Genomic DNA, 13,634 nt, shown 5'->3' with positions numbered 1-13,634 from the left:
AAGCCCCTATTACATGAGCTTCGCTTCTTAATCGAACCGAGAGTCGAGCTACGCTGCTGTAGTAATTCCCTGTTAAGTCCAACTGAACCGAATATTAATAATAATAATAGCATGAATAATAAAGATAAAAGGAAAATACTATAGCCCTGTTTAGCACAGCGCTGGTGCATATTTCAGTCCTCATCAGGTACTTTACATAATTAGGGCATAGAATAGAATGCTTTGTTTTACTCCCTCCGTCCACGAAAGAACTTCCTATTTTTCCTTTTTGGGACGTCCACAAAAGAGCTTCCTACCTATTTTTGGACTATACCCCACCACTTATAATCCTCTTAATTTTCACTTTTCACAACTCCCAATATTAATTATAACACATTTTCACCACTCCCAATACACTCAACTACCTTTTATCCACTCTCAATACACTCAATAATATTTTTACTTAAAACCCGTGCCACTCCCCCCTAGGAAGTTCTTTCATGAACGGAGGGAGTATAATTTAGGGTACTTTTCCTATCAAACTTAAGGATGTGGGCATTTTTGCCTATTAACATTAATTTGAAAGTATATAAAGACTAGTCATTCTTATCGAAATAGGCTGGCATTGCTTCGAGGCCGTCCCTCGGCACATTAGAAGTATGTAAAAGCCCGGTCTATAGAATGTGGGCTGTTGGCCCATTAAGGGCGATCCGAGTCTGAGCCCGATCCCTTCTAAGGAGAAAGGGTTATAGTTGTAAATTGAGTTGTCGAGCTCTCTATTTCGTCCTTACGTTAGATTACATTATCCGTCTCCCACAGAAATTCCCAAATCGAAAGCATCTCTGATCACCTAGGGATTTCGATATCTCACTCGCCGACCGATTGTCAAGACTATCAGCTCTTCCAGACTTATTCCTATAGATCGTAGCTCCAGTTTTGAGAATCTCCAGCAAATTAAGGTTCCGTTATGACGACGGCGGCAAGACCTACGTGGGCACCCGCGAAAGGTGCCAATGAACAAGGGGGAACTCGAATCTTCGGTCCATCTCAAAAGTATTCGTCGAGGGACATCGCTTCTCATACTACCCTCAAACCCAGGTTCATTCGTTACACATTTCTCATCCTCAACGTTGCTTAGGTTTTTTTTTTCCTTGAAACTTTTTAGGGTTAGTGACTCAACTAGAAACACCTCTAAGTTGACTTGCAATAGAACAAGGACATCCTAGCGATGGTAAGTTGACCCAGTGTCATCTCTCAAGGAAAGTCTTTAAGGGCTTTTAATTGTATCGTAGGAAAAACAATAAAGAAAGAAGTAAAGAGTTTGATTATTAAACTAAAACTTAGAATTAAAAAAAAAACTGAATTAAAAACCGAACTTAAAATTAACTAGGCGAATTAAACTATTAAACCCTAGGCAAGATTAAAACAACTTAAATTAAATCTAACTTAAGAAAATTAAATACGTGTAAATTAAAAACCAACTAATCTAGACGTGAAACTAAAGTGCATAATCTAAATTGCATAATTGAAAGGAAAGCATAAACATGAATGAAAAAGATAAACATGGTTAAACAAAATAAATTGAATTGAATTGCAAACTACCGTAAACGTCTTGACGTGTAATTGTGTCACTCAATCACAAACCAAGAATAAAACTAAACAAAACTAATCGAAAATTAACAATGAAATTCGAGCACTATGAAAGAACTATGAAAACAATTAAATTCCTAAGTCTCGGCTGCCAAGGGAGATTCTCGAAAGCAACAAAAACTAGGGCAAAGGATTTATCTAACTACACGCCTGGAGGCAGAAGGATGATTTTTACAATGAAAACTAAACCCTATTTATAGACCTCAAACTGCACTTGATCATCATGGAAGTTGCCATGCAAAGTAGAACTCTAAAGGAAATAAAATCGTGTAAGATAAGGCAACTTCCAGCTGGACTCGCGCGCTCTGGAAAAGTCGTCTCCGGTATGACGCACTTCTCTGCCCTGCGCGCACTTCTCGGCTCTGCTGGACTTCGCTGCTCTGGCTGACTTCGCTGCTCTGGCTGAACAGTAACCCGAAAAACAATGAATCTCACGCCCTTAGCTCGATTTTCCCACAGACGGCGCCAGTTGGTGAAACGAGAAATAATACGGTAAATAAAAGCAGTAAACGACACCGGATTTACGTGGTTCGGTCGAGAAGACCTACGTCCACGGGGGTTTTGGGGGCTTTTCCACTATAATTGAAAGAGTATTTTACAGCTTACAAGTTGTAGGCTAAAAATGACTATCCCCTTAAATGAGAGCTAAATGGAGCTATTTATAGGAAAGAGAGAAAGTAAGGCCCATTAACCCACTAGCCCTAAATAAATGGGCCCAAGCCCCTATTACATGAGCTTCGCTTCTTAATCGAACCGAGAGTCGAGCTACGCTGCTGTAGTAATTCCCTGTTAAGTCCAACTGAACCGAATATTAATAATAATAATAGCATGAATAATAAAGATAAAAGGAAAATACTATAGCCCTGTTTAGCACAGCGCTGGTGCATATTTCAGTCCTCATCAGGTACTTTACATAATTAGGGCATAGAATAGAATGCTTTGTTTTACTCCCTCCGTCCACGAAAGAACTTCCTATTTTTCCTTTTTGGGACGTCCACAAAAGAGCTTCCTACCTATTTTTGGACTATACCCCACCACATATAATCCTCTTACTTTTCACTTTTCACAACTCCCAATATTAATTATAACACATTTTCACCACTCCCAATACACTCAACTACCTTTTATCCACTCTCAATACACTCAATAATATTTTTACTTAAAACCCGTGCCACTCCCCCCTAGGAAGTTCTTTCATGAACGGAGGGAGTATAATTTAGGGTACTTTTCCTATCAAACTTAAGGATGTGGGCATTTTTGCCTATTAACATTAATTTGAAAGTATATAAAGACTAGTCATTCTTATCGAAATAGGCTGGCATTGCTTCGAGGCCGTCCCTCGGCACATTAGAAGTATGTAAAAGCCCGGTCTATAGAATGTGGGCTGTTGGCCCATTAAGGGCGATCCGAGTCTGAGCCCGATCCCTTCTAAGGAGAAAGGGTTATAGTTGTAAATTGAGTTGTCGAGCTCTCTATTTCGTCCTTACGTTAGATTACATTATCCGTCTCCCACAGAAATTCCCAAATCGAAAGCATCTCTGATCACCTAGGGATTTCGATATCTCACTCGCCGACCGATTGTCAAGACTATCAGCTCTTCCAGACTTATTCCTATAGATCGTAGCTCCAGTTTTGAGAATCTCCAGCAAATTAAGGTTCCGTTATGACGACGGCGGCAAGACCTACGTGGGCACCCGCGAAAGGTGCCAATGAACAAGGGGGAACTCGAATCTTCGGTCCATCTCAAAAGTATTCGTCGAGGGACATCGCTTCTCATACTACCCTCAAACCCAGGTTCATTCGTTACACATTTCTCATCCTCAACGTTGCTTAGGTTTTTTTTTTCCTTGAAACTTTTTAGGGTTAGTGACTCAACTAGAAACACCTCTAAGTTGACTTGCAATAGAACAAGGACATCCTAGCGATGGTAAGTTGACCCAGTGTCATCTCTCAAGGAAAGTCTTTAAGGGCTTTTAATTGTATCGTAGGAAAAACAATAAAGAAAGAAGTAAAGAGTTTGATTATTAAACTAAAACTTAGAATTAAAAAAAAACTGAATTAAAAACCGAACTTAAAATTAACTAGGCGAATTAAACTATTAAACCCTAGGCAAGATTAAAACAACTTAAATTAAATCTAACTTAAGAAAATTAAATACGTGTAAATTAAAAACCAACTAATCTAGACGTGAAACTAAAGTGCATAATCTAAATTGCATAATTGAAAGGAAAGCATAAACATGAATGAAAAAGATAAACATGGTTAAACAAAATAAATTGAATTGAATTGCAAACTACCGTAAACGTCTTGACGTGTAATTGTGTCACTCAATCACAAACCAAGAATAAAACTAAACAAAACTAATCGAAAATTAACAATGAAATTCGAGCACTATGAAAGAACTATGAAAACAATTAAATTCCTAAGTCTCGGCTGCCAAGGGAGATTCTCGAAAGCAACAAAAACTAGGGCAAAGGATTTATCTAACTACACGCCTGGAGGCAGAAGGATGATTTTTACAATGAAAACTAAACCCTATTTATAGACCTCAAACTGCACTTGATCATCATGGAAGTTGCCATGCAAAGTAGAACTCTAAAGGAAATAAAATCGTGTAAGATAAGGCAACTTCCAGCTGGACTCGCGCGCTCTGGAAAAGTCGTCTCCGGTATGACGCACTTCTCTGCCCTGCGCGCACTTCTCTGCTCTGCTGGACTTCGCTGCTCTGGCTGACTTCGCTGCTCTGGCTGAACAGTAACCCGAAAAACAATGAATCTCACGCCTTAGCTCGATTTTCCCACAGACGGCGCCAGTTGGTGAAACGAGAAATAATACGGTAAATAAAAGCAGTAAACGACACCGGATTTACGTGGTTCGGTCGAGAAGACCTACGTCCACGGGGGTTTTGGGGGCTTTTCCACTATAATTGAAAGAGTATTTTACAGCTTACAAGTTGTAGGCTAAAAATGACTATCCCCTTAAATGAGAGCTAAATGGAGCTATTTATAGGAAAGAGAGAAAGTAAGGCCCATTAACCCACTAGCCCTAAATAAATGGGCCCAAGCCCCTATTACATGAGCTTCGCTTCTTAATCGAACCGAGAGTCGAGCTACGCTGCTGTAGTAATTCCCTGTTAAGTCCAACTGAACCAAATATTAATAATAATAATAGCATGAATAATAAAGATAAAAGGAAAATACTATAGCCCTGTTTAGCACAGCGCTGGTGCATATTTCAGTCCTCATCAGGTACTTTACATAATTAGGGCATAGAATAGAATGCTTTGTTTTACTCCCTCCGTCCACGAAAGAACTTCCTATTTTTCCTTTTTGGGACGTCCACAAAAGAGCTTCCTACCTATTTTTGGACTATACCCCACCACTTATAATCCTCTTAATTTTCACTTTTCACAACTCCCAATATTAATTATAACACATTTTCACCACTCCCAATACACTCAACTACCTTTTATCCACTCTCAATACACTCAATAATATTTTTACTTAAAACCCGTGCCACTCCCCCCTAGGAAGTTCTTTCATGAACGGAGGGAGTATAATTTAGGGTACTTTTCCTATCAAACTTAAGGATGTGGGCATTTTTGCCTATTAACATTAATTTGAAAGTATATAAAGACTAGTCATTCTTATCGAAATAGGCTGGCATTGCTTCGAGGCCGTCCCTCGGCACATTAGAAGTATGTAAAAGCCCGGTCTATAGAATGTGGGCTGTTGGCCCATTAAGGGCGATCCGAGTCTGAGCCCGATCCCTTCTAAGGAGAAAGGGTTATAGTTGTAAATTGAGTTGTCGAGCTCTCTATTTCGTCCTTACGTTAGATTACATTATCCGTCTCCCACAGAAATTCCCAAATCGAAAGCATCTCTGATCACCTAGGGATTTCGATATCTCACTCGCCGACCGATTGTCAAGACTATCAGCTCTTCCAGACTTATTCCTATAGATCGTAGCTCCAGTTTTGAGAATCTCCAGCAAATTAAGGTTCCGTTATGACGACGGCGGCAAGACCTACGTGGGCACCCGCGAAAGGTGCCAATGAACAAGGGGGAACTCGAATCTTCGGTCCATCTCAAAAGTATTCGTCGAGGGACATCGCTTCTCATACTACCCTCAAACCCAGGTTCATTCGTTACACATTTCTCATCCTCAACGTTGCTTAGGTTTTTTTTTTCCTTGAAACTTTTTAGGGTTAGTGACTCAACTAGAAACACCTCTAAGTTGACTTGCAATAGAACAAGGACATCCTAGCGATGGTAAGTTGACCCAGTGTCATCTCTCAAGGAAAGTCTTTAAGGGCTTTTAATTGTATCGTAGGAAAAACAATAAAGAAAGAAGTAAAGAGTTTGATTATTAAACTAAAACTTAGAATTAAAAAAAAACTGAATTAAAAACCGAACTTAAAATTAACTAGGCGAATTAAACTATTAAACCCTAGGCAAGATTAAAACAACTTAAATTAAATCTAACTTAAGAAAATTAAATACGTGTAAATTAAAAACCAACTAATCTAGACGTGAAACTAAAGTGCATAATCTAAATTGCATAATTGAAAGGAAAGCATAAACATGAATGAAAAAGATAAACATGGTTAAACAAAATAAATTGAATTGAATTGCAAACTACCGTAAACGTCTTGACGTGTAATTGTGTCACTCAATCACAAACCAAGAATAAAACTAAACAAAACTAATCGAAAATTAACAATGAAATTCGAGCACTATGAAAGAACTATGAAAACAATTAAATTCCTAAGTCTCGGCTGCCAAGGGAGATTCTCGAAAGCAACAAAAACTAGGGCAAAGGATTTATCTAACTACACGCCTGGAGGCAGAAGGATGATTTTTACAATGAAAACTAAACCCTATTTATAGACCTCAAACTGCACTTGATCATCATGGAAGTTGCCATGCAAAGTAGAACTCTAAAGGAAATAAAATCGTGTAAGATAAGGCAACTTCCAGCTGGACTCGCGCGCTCTGGAAAAGTCGTCTCCGGTATGACGCACTTCTCTGCCCTGCGCGCACTTCTCGGCTCTGCTGGACTTCGCTGCTCTGGCTGACTTCGCTGCTCTGGCTGAACAGTAACCCGAAAAACAATGAATCTCACGCCTTAGCTCGATTTTCCCACAGACGGCGCCAGTTGGTGAAACGAGAAATAATACGGTAAATAAAAGCAGTAAACGACACCGGATTTACGTGGTTCGGTCGAGAAGACCTACGTCCACGGGGGTTTTGGGGGCTTTTCCACTATAATTGAAAGAGTATTTTACAGCTTACAAGTTGTAGGCTAAAAATGACTATCCCCTTAAATGAGAGCTAAATGGAGCTATTTATAGGAAAGAGAGAAAGTAAGGCCCATTAACCCACTAGCCCTAAATAAATGGGCCCAAGCCCCTATTACATGAGCTTCGCTTCTTAATCGAACCGAGAGTCGAGCTACGCTGCTGTAGTAATTCCCTGTTAAGTCCAACTGAACCGAATATTAATAATAATAATAGCATGAATAATAAAGATAAAAGGAAAATACTATAGCCCTGTTTAGCACAGCGCTGGTGCATATTTCAGTCCTCATCAGGTACTTTACATAATTAGGGCATAGAATAGAATGCTTTGTTTTACTCCCTCCGTCCACGAAAGAACTTCCTATTTTTCCTTTTTGGGACGTCCACAAAAGAGCTTCCTACCTATTTTTGGACTATACCCCACCACATATAATCCTCTTACTTTTCACTTTTCACAACTCCCAATATTAATTATAACACATTTTCACCACTCCCAATACACTCAACTACCTTTTATCCACTCTCAATACACTCAATAATATTTTTACTTAAAACCCGTGCCACTCCCCCCTAGGAAGTTCTTTCATGAACGGAGGGAGTATAATTTAGGGTACTTTTCCTATCAAACTTAAGGATGTGGGCATTTTTGCCTATTAACATTAATTTGAAAGTATATAAAGACTAGTCATTCTTATCGAAATAGGCTGGCATTGCTTCGAGGCCGTCCCTCGGCACATTAGAAGTATGTAAAAGCCCGGTCTATAGAATGTGGGCTGTTGGCCCATTAAGGGCGATCCGAGTCTGAGCCCGATCCCTTCTAAGGAGAAAGGGTTATAGTTGTAAATTGAGTTGTCGAGCTCTCTATTTCGTCCTTACGTTAGATTACATTATCCGTCTCCCACAGAAATTCCCAAATCGAAAGCATCTCTGATCACCTAGGGATTTCGATATCTCACTCGCCGACCGATTGTCAAGACTATCAGCTCTTCCAGACTTATTCCTATAGATCGTAGCTCCAGTTTTGAGAATCTCCAGCAAATTAAGGTTCCGTTATGACGACGGCGGCAAGACCTACGTGGGCACCCGCGAAAGGTGCCAATGAACAAGTGATAACACTCATGTTTCCATGGTTTTAGTGTTCATATGATGTCAATTTTATAGGAAACTAAGTGTTGGATGATTGTTTTGTGCTTAATTTGCTTTATCTCGTGAAACATGATTCTTACTCGAACTTTGAAGGAATTTGCAGATTTATTGAGTTCGAATTTGGAACAATGTTCTGAAATAGAAGTTGTAGATCGTCTCGATACGAGTTCGCTAGCGTAAACGGATCATAAATCGGAGTTCGGACGAGGAAGATATGGCCAAAACAAGAAAGTCGCGCGCAGCAGTCAGAATCCGGCGGTCAAACACCGTTGACCACCGCCCGAAGAAGGATTGCCGGCGACCTGACCGGCGACCGCCGCCTGGGTCGCCGGATCTTCTGGAACGTTGGAAAAGACGCGGCGATCGCCGCCAGATGAAGGATTTTTGTGCTTGAGCCAATGATCGCCGGATGGGTCGCCGGGCAGGTCGCCGGCTACCCGGATTTTTCAGTTTTGCGCGTTTTTGGAGTTCTTCTGGGTTTCAAACTCTGTATTTTACCCTGGTACTATAAATAGGTCTTCTTTTGACCTATCTAGGGTTCCTTTTTCAGTTCCCAGCTTTAGTTTTTCAGTTCCCAGACTTTATTTTCAGTTTTTTTTGAGCTTTAGAATTTTATTGCTTTCTAGTTTTCAAGGCTTGGATCAAGACTGAAGATTCAAGCCGCTACAATCGTTTTTCATTCGGTTTTTATATAATTTAGTTTTTATAATTGCATTCTATTTAATTATGTTTATGTTTTATTTTAGCATGTCTGGCTAGTTTCCTTTAGCTGATTCTAGGGTTTGTAAATAGTTGATTGAATTTATGTGATTTATTTGTTAATACCTTTGTGCCTTCCAGTTTATGATTCATAATTCCTGGTGCTTAAATTCTTGTGAATTATCTGATCAATAGTTTGCATGTTTAGCTATTCGGTTTGAGACCTAGCGGAGATAACTGTTTAGCGGATTCAGGAATGTATGATATGATTTTAACCTTGAGACCTAGCGGAGATAGGTGAATCATAGGGAGCTATTCTTAGGAGCTATTGGGAGTTAGTAGATTTTCTTGAGACCTAACGGAGATAGATAATTTACTAATCTACGATCGTTGCTGCTCTAGCGAGAGTAATTGATTAATTTAGTGATCTCTCATCATAACTGGATTAAACTGGTACATAGGATTAATGGATTTATTATGTGGATTTAGTTAATGAATTTACTACCCTAGGATCAGTTGTCTTTATTATTCGAATTTTCCTACGTGCTTTTAATTATTGTTAATTTCGTTTTAATCTTAGTTCAATATTCACCTTCATAATCGTTTTACTTGCATATTGTGAGAGTCTGTGTAGGAGATAGATAGAGTGATTTCGTCTTACAGTCCCTGTGGATACGATATCCGATTGCTGTTTATACTATGATTACACCGTGTTAGTTGCGGTATTTTTGTTGCTAATAAAATAGTGATCAACTTTTTGGCGCCGTTGCCGGGGATTGTTTAGATTTTACTTTAATATTTCCAATAGGACTTAATAGTACTGCAAGATTTATTTGTTTTTATTTTTATTTTCTGGCTTTTATAAGTTGTGTTTCTGTAGGTTGCATATGAACACACGATCTCACGAGACTCCTCTCTTTGAGTTGAATCCTGAAATCAACAAGACCTTGCGCAATCTAAAGAAGCAAAACGACCAAGTTGAGACAAGAATGATGGCTTCTCCAGAGCAAATCCAAATCCAAGCTCTGCAAGAGCAATTGAAGAAGCTGCTTGATGCACAGGAGACAAGAGAGGCTCAGAAACAACCAGCTATCAATGAAGCGTTCATACCGCAGTATGTGTATCAGGAGCCGCCAAGAGTGAACGTCAACAATTTTGAGCTGAAAACGGGTTTGATCACGATGGTCCAACAGAGCCAATATGGTGGACAAGCGATCGAGGACCCTAATGCGCATCTGGCGCATTTCCTGGAGTTGTGTAGCACGGTAAAGATGAATGGTGTCCCTGATGACATTATCCGTCTTCGTCTTTTTCCCTTCTCACTGCGGGACAAGGCGAAGTCGTGGTATCATACGCTGCAACTGGGAGACAATGTTGTGTGGGAGGACTTAGCTCATGCGTTCCTACGCAAGTTTCATCCGCCTGGCCTTACGTTGAAATTGAAGATGGACATCGTGCAGTTTCAACAGTACGAGGGAGAGAAGCTAGCGGAGACGTGGGAGCGATACCAGGAGAAGCTCAGAAAGTGCCCAGGCCATGGTTTTGATGAAGGTACGCTAGTGATCATGTTCTACAATGCCTGCGGGGAGCGTACAAGGATGCATATGGATACAGCTGCAGGTGGCTCTCTACTCCAGAAAAGCAGCTCTGACGCATGGAGCATTATTGATAGCATGGCTTCTACAAGCTACCAATGGCCATCTGAGCGTATGCAATTGAAGAAGGTTGCAGCTGCGTCCACTTCTGATCCTATGGCAGCTATGGTTACTCAACAGGCAGCGATGGCTACACAGCTGGCAGAGCTGACTGCAAAAATTGGTGAATTGAATGCTGGACGTCATGAGCAAGCTGTGATAGACCCATCAGGCTTGGGAAACGTCAATTATATCAATGACAGAAATTATGGGAATTTTCAGCAAGGACATGATAACACTCATTTTTCCTTGGTTTTTTAACATCATATGATGTTAATTTTATAGGAAATTGAGTGTTGGATGATTGTTTTGTGCTTAATTTGCTTTATCTTGTGAAACATGATTCTTACTCGAACTTTGAAGGAATTTGCAGATTTATTGAGTTCGAATTTGGAACAATGTTCTGAAATAGAAGTTGTAGATCGTCTCGATACGAGTTCGTGAGCGCAAACGGATCATAAATCGGAGTTCGGACGAGAAAGTTATGGCTGAAACAAAAAACGTCGCGCGCAGCAGTAAAAATTCGGCGACCCAGACGGCGACCGCCGGCCAGGTCGCCGAATTCCCTGTTTCAATTTTTGGCCTCCGGTGGAAAATTCGGCGGTCGCCGAATCCATGAAGAAATTGGCCATTTTTCGGCGACCCAGACGGCGATCGCCGAACGGGTCGCCGTTTTTAGGCGTGTTTCCGTTTCCTTCCGCGTTTTTTACGTTTTTCCAAGTATTTTCGAGCTCAAACACTGTATTTTACCCTGACACTATAAATAGGTCTTCTTTTGACCTATTTAGGGTTCCCAGCTTTACTTTTTCAGTCCCAACTTTTATTTTTCAATTTCATAGCTTTAGAATTTATTGCTTTCCAGTTTTTACAGCTTGGATTGGATTTCCACAAGATTGAAGATTCAAGCCGCTACAATTGTTTTATTCAGAGTTTTATTTAATTCAGTTTTTCCAATTGCTTTCTTTTTAATTATGTTTATGTTTTATTTTAGCATGTCTGGCTAGTTCTTTATCTGATTCTAGGGTTTGTAAATAGTTGATTGAATTTATGTGATTTATTTGTTAATACTTTTGTGCCTTCCAGTTTATGATTCATAATTCCTGGTGCTTAATTTCTTGTGAATTATTTGGCCAATAGTTTGCATGTTTAGCTATTCGGTTTGAGACCTAGCGGAGATAACTGTTTAGCGGATTCAGGAATGTATGATATGATTTTAACCTTGAGACCTAGCGGAGATAGGTGGATCATAGGGAGCTATTCTTAGGAGCTATTGGGAGTTAGTAGATTTTCTTGAGACCTAACGGAGATAGATAATTTACTAATCTACGATCGTTGCTGCTCTAGCGAGAGTAATTGATTAATTAAGTGATCTCTCATCATAGCTGGATTAAACTGGTACATAGGATTGATAGATTAATTGCATAGATTTAGTTAATGAATTTACTACCCTAGGATCAGTTGTTTTTATTATTTAATATTTTCTACGTGTTTAGATTTATTGCTATTTGCGCTTTAGTTTAAGTTAATTAAATCTTCTTCATAATCGTTTACCTGCATACTGTTATAGTCTGTTTAGGAGATAGCTAGAGTGATTTCAGTTTCGTTGTGTCAGTCCCTGTGGATACGATACTTGGTTACCAGTTTGTGCTACAATTGCACCGTGTTAGTTGCGGTAATTTGTTGCTAATAATTTAGTGATCAACTTTTTGGCGCCGTTGCCGGGGACTGATTAGAAGTTTCTTTAATATCTCTGATAGGACGTAGTAGTACTTCAGGCTTTTATTTTTTTTTTTTTTTTTTTTTTAATTCTCATTTTTTTTAGGCACTGCTTACGATGGCTACCGATGAACAAATTCGTGCTCTCCAGGAGCAGCTGCAACAGCTGTTGGACGCTCAAGCTGCTAAAGAAGCTCAGAATCAGCCTCCGATTGCAGAGATGTTCGTTCCTCGGTATATTTACCAGGAACCTCCACGTATTAATGCCAATAATTTTGAGCTGAAGACTGGTTTGATCACGATGGTCCAGCAGAACCAGTATGGAGGACACGCTATAGAGGATCCTAATGCGCATCTGGCGCAATTTCTGGAGCTTTGCAGCACCGTAAAGATGAATGGAGTATCTGATGATATTATCCGTCTTCGTCTTTTCCCTTTCTCACTGCGGGATAAAGCGAAGTCGTGGTATCATACATTGAATTTGAGTGCAACTACTACGTGGGAAGATGTAGCTCAAGCTTTCCTACGCAAGTTCCATCCTCCTGGCCTGACCCTGAAATTAAAGATGGACATTGTGCAGTTCCAGCAGTTTGAGGGAGAAAAGCTGGCAGATACGTGGGAGAGATATCAAGAGAAGTTGAGAAAATGTCCGAGCCATGGATTTGATGAAGGCACGCTCATTATCATGTTCTACAATGCTTGTGGAGAGCGTACAAGAATGCATTTGGACACAGCTGCAGGAGGTTCTCTGCTTCAGAAAGGCAGTTCAGAGGCTTGGAACATCATAGAGAGTATGGCCGCTACAAGCTATCAATGGCCAGTAGAAAGAGTACAATTGCAAAGGGTAGCAGCTGCTTCCAGCTCTGATCCTATGGCAGCGATTGCTACGCAGCTGGCAGAGCTGACTACTAAGATTAATGCTTTGACCATTGGAAATCAGGAGCGAGCTGTGAGAGATCCCATATGCATAGAAGACGTAAATTTTGTCAATGGCCAAAACTTTGGAAATTTTCAGAAGGTGCAACCAGGAATGTACAACAGAGGGCAGCAGTTTCAGCAGCAATATCAGCCAGGAGCACGCCCGCATCCTAACCTTTTTTACGGCAATCCGAACAATGCTTTGCAGCCTCCACCTGGATTTTCTGTGTCTAGCGGAGGAGTTATAAATGATCCGAAGAAGGTATCAATGGAGGATATGATGCAGCAGATGTTAATGAAGATGACTGGGATAGAGACAACTGTTAATACAAGGATGACCAATTTGGAGTCTCAAGTGGGTCATATTGGAAATAATTTTTCACAACTTTCCAAGCAAGTACAGATGTTGGAGACTCAAGTTGGTCAGATGGCCAACCAAGCAGCTGTGCAGCACAAACCAGGGAAGTTTCCTAGCAACACTGAAATAAATCCCAAAAATCAGTGTAATGCGATCCATCTTCGAAGCGGGACTG

This window comes from Salvia miltiorrhiza, chromosome 7 (genome assembly GCF_028751815.1).
Source record: "Salvia miltiorrhiza cultivar Shanhuang (shh) chromosome 7, IMPLAD_Smil_shh, whole genome shotgun sequence".
In the NCBI taxonomy this organism is placed as follows: Eukaryota; Viridiplantae; Streptophyta; class Magnoliopsida; order Lamiales; family Lamiaceae; genus Salvia; species Salvia miltiorrhiza.
Note: the sequence above shows the minus strand (reverse complement) of the source record.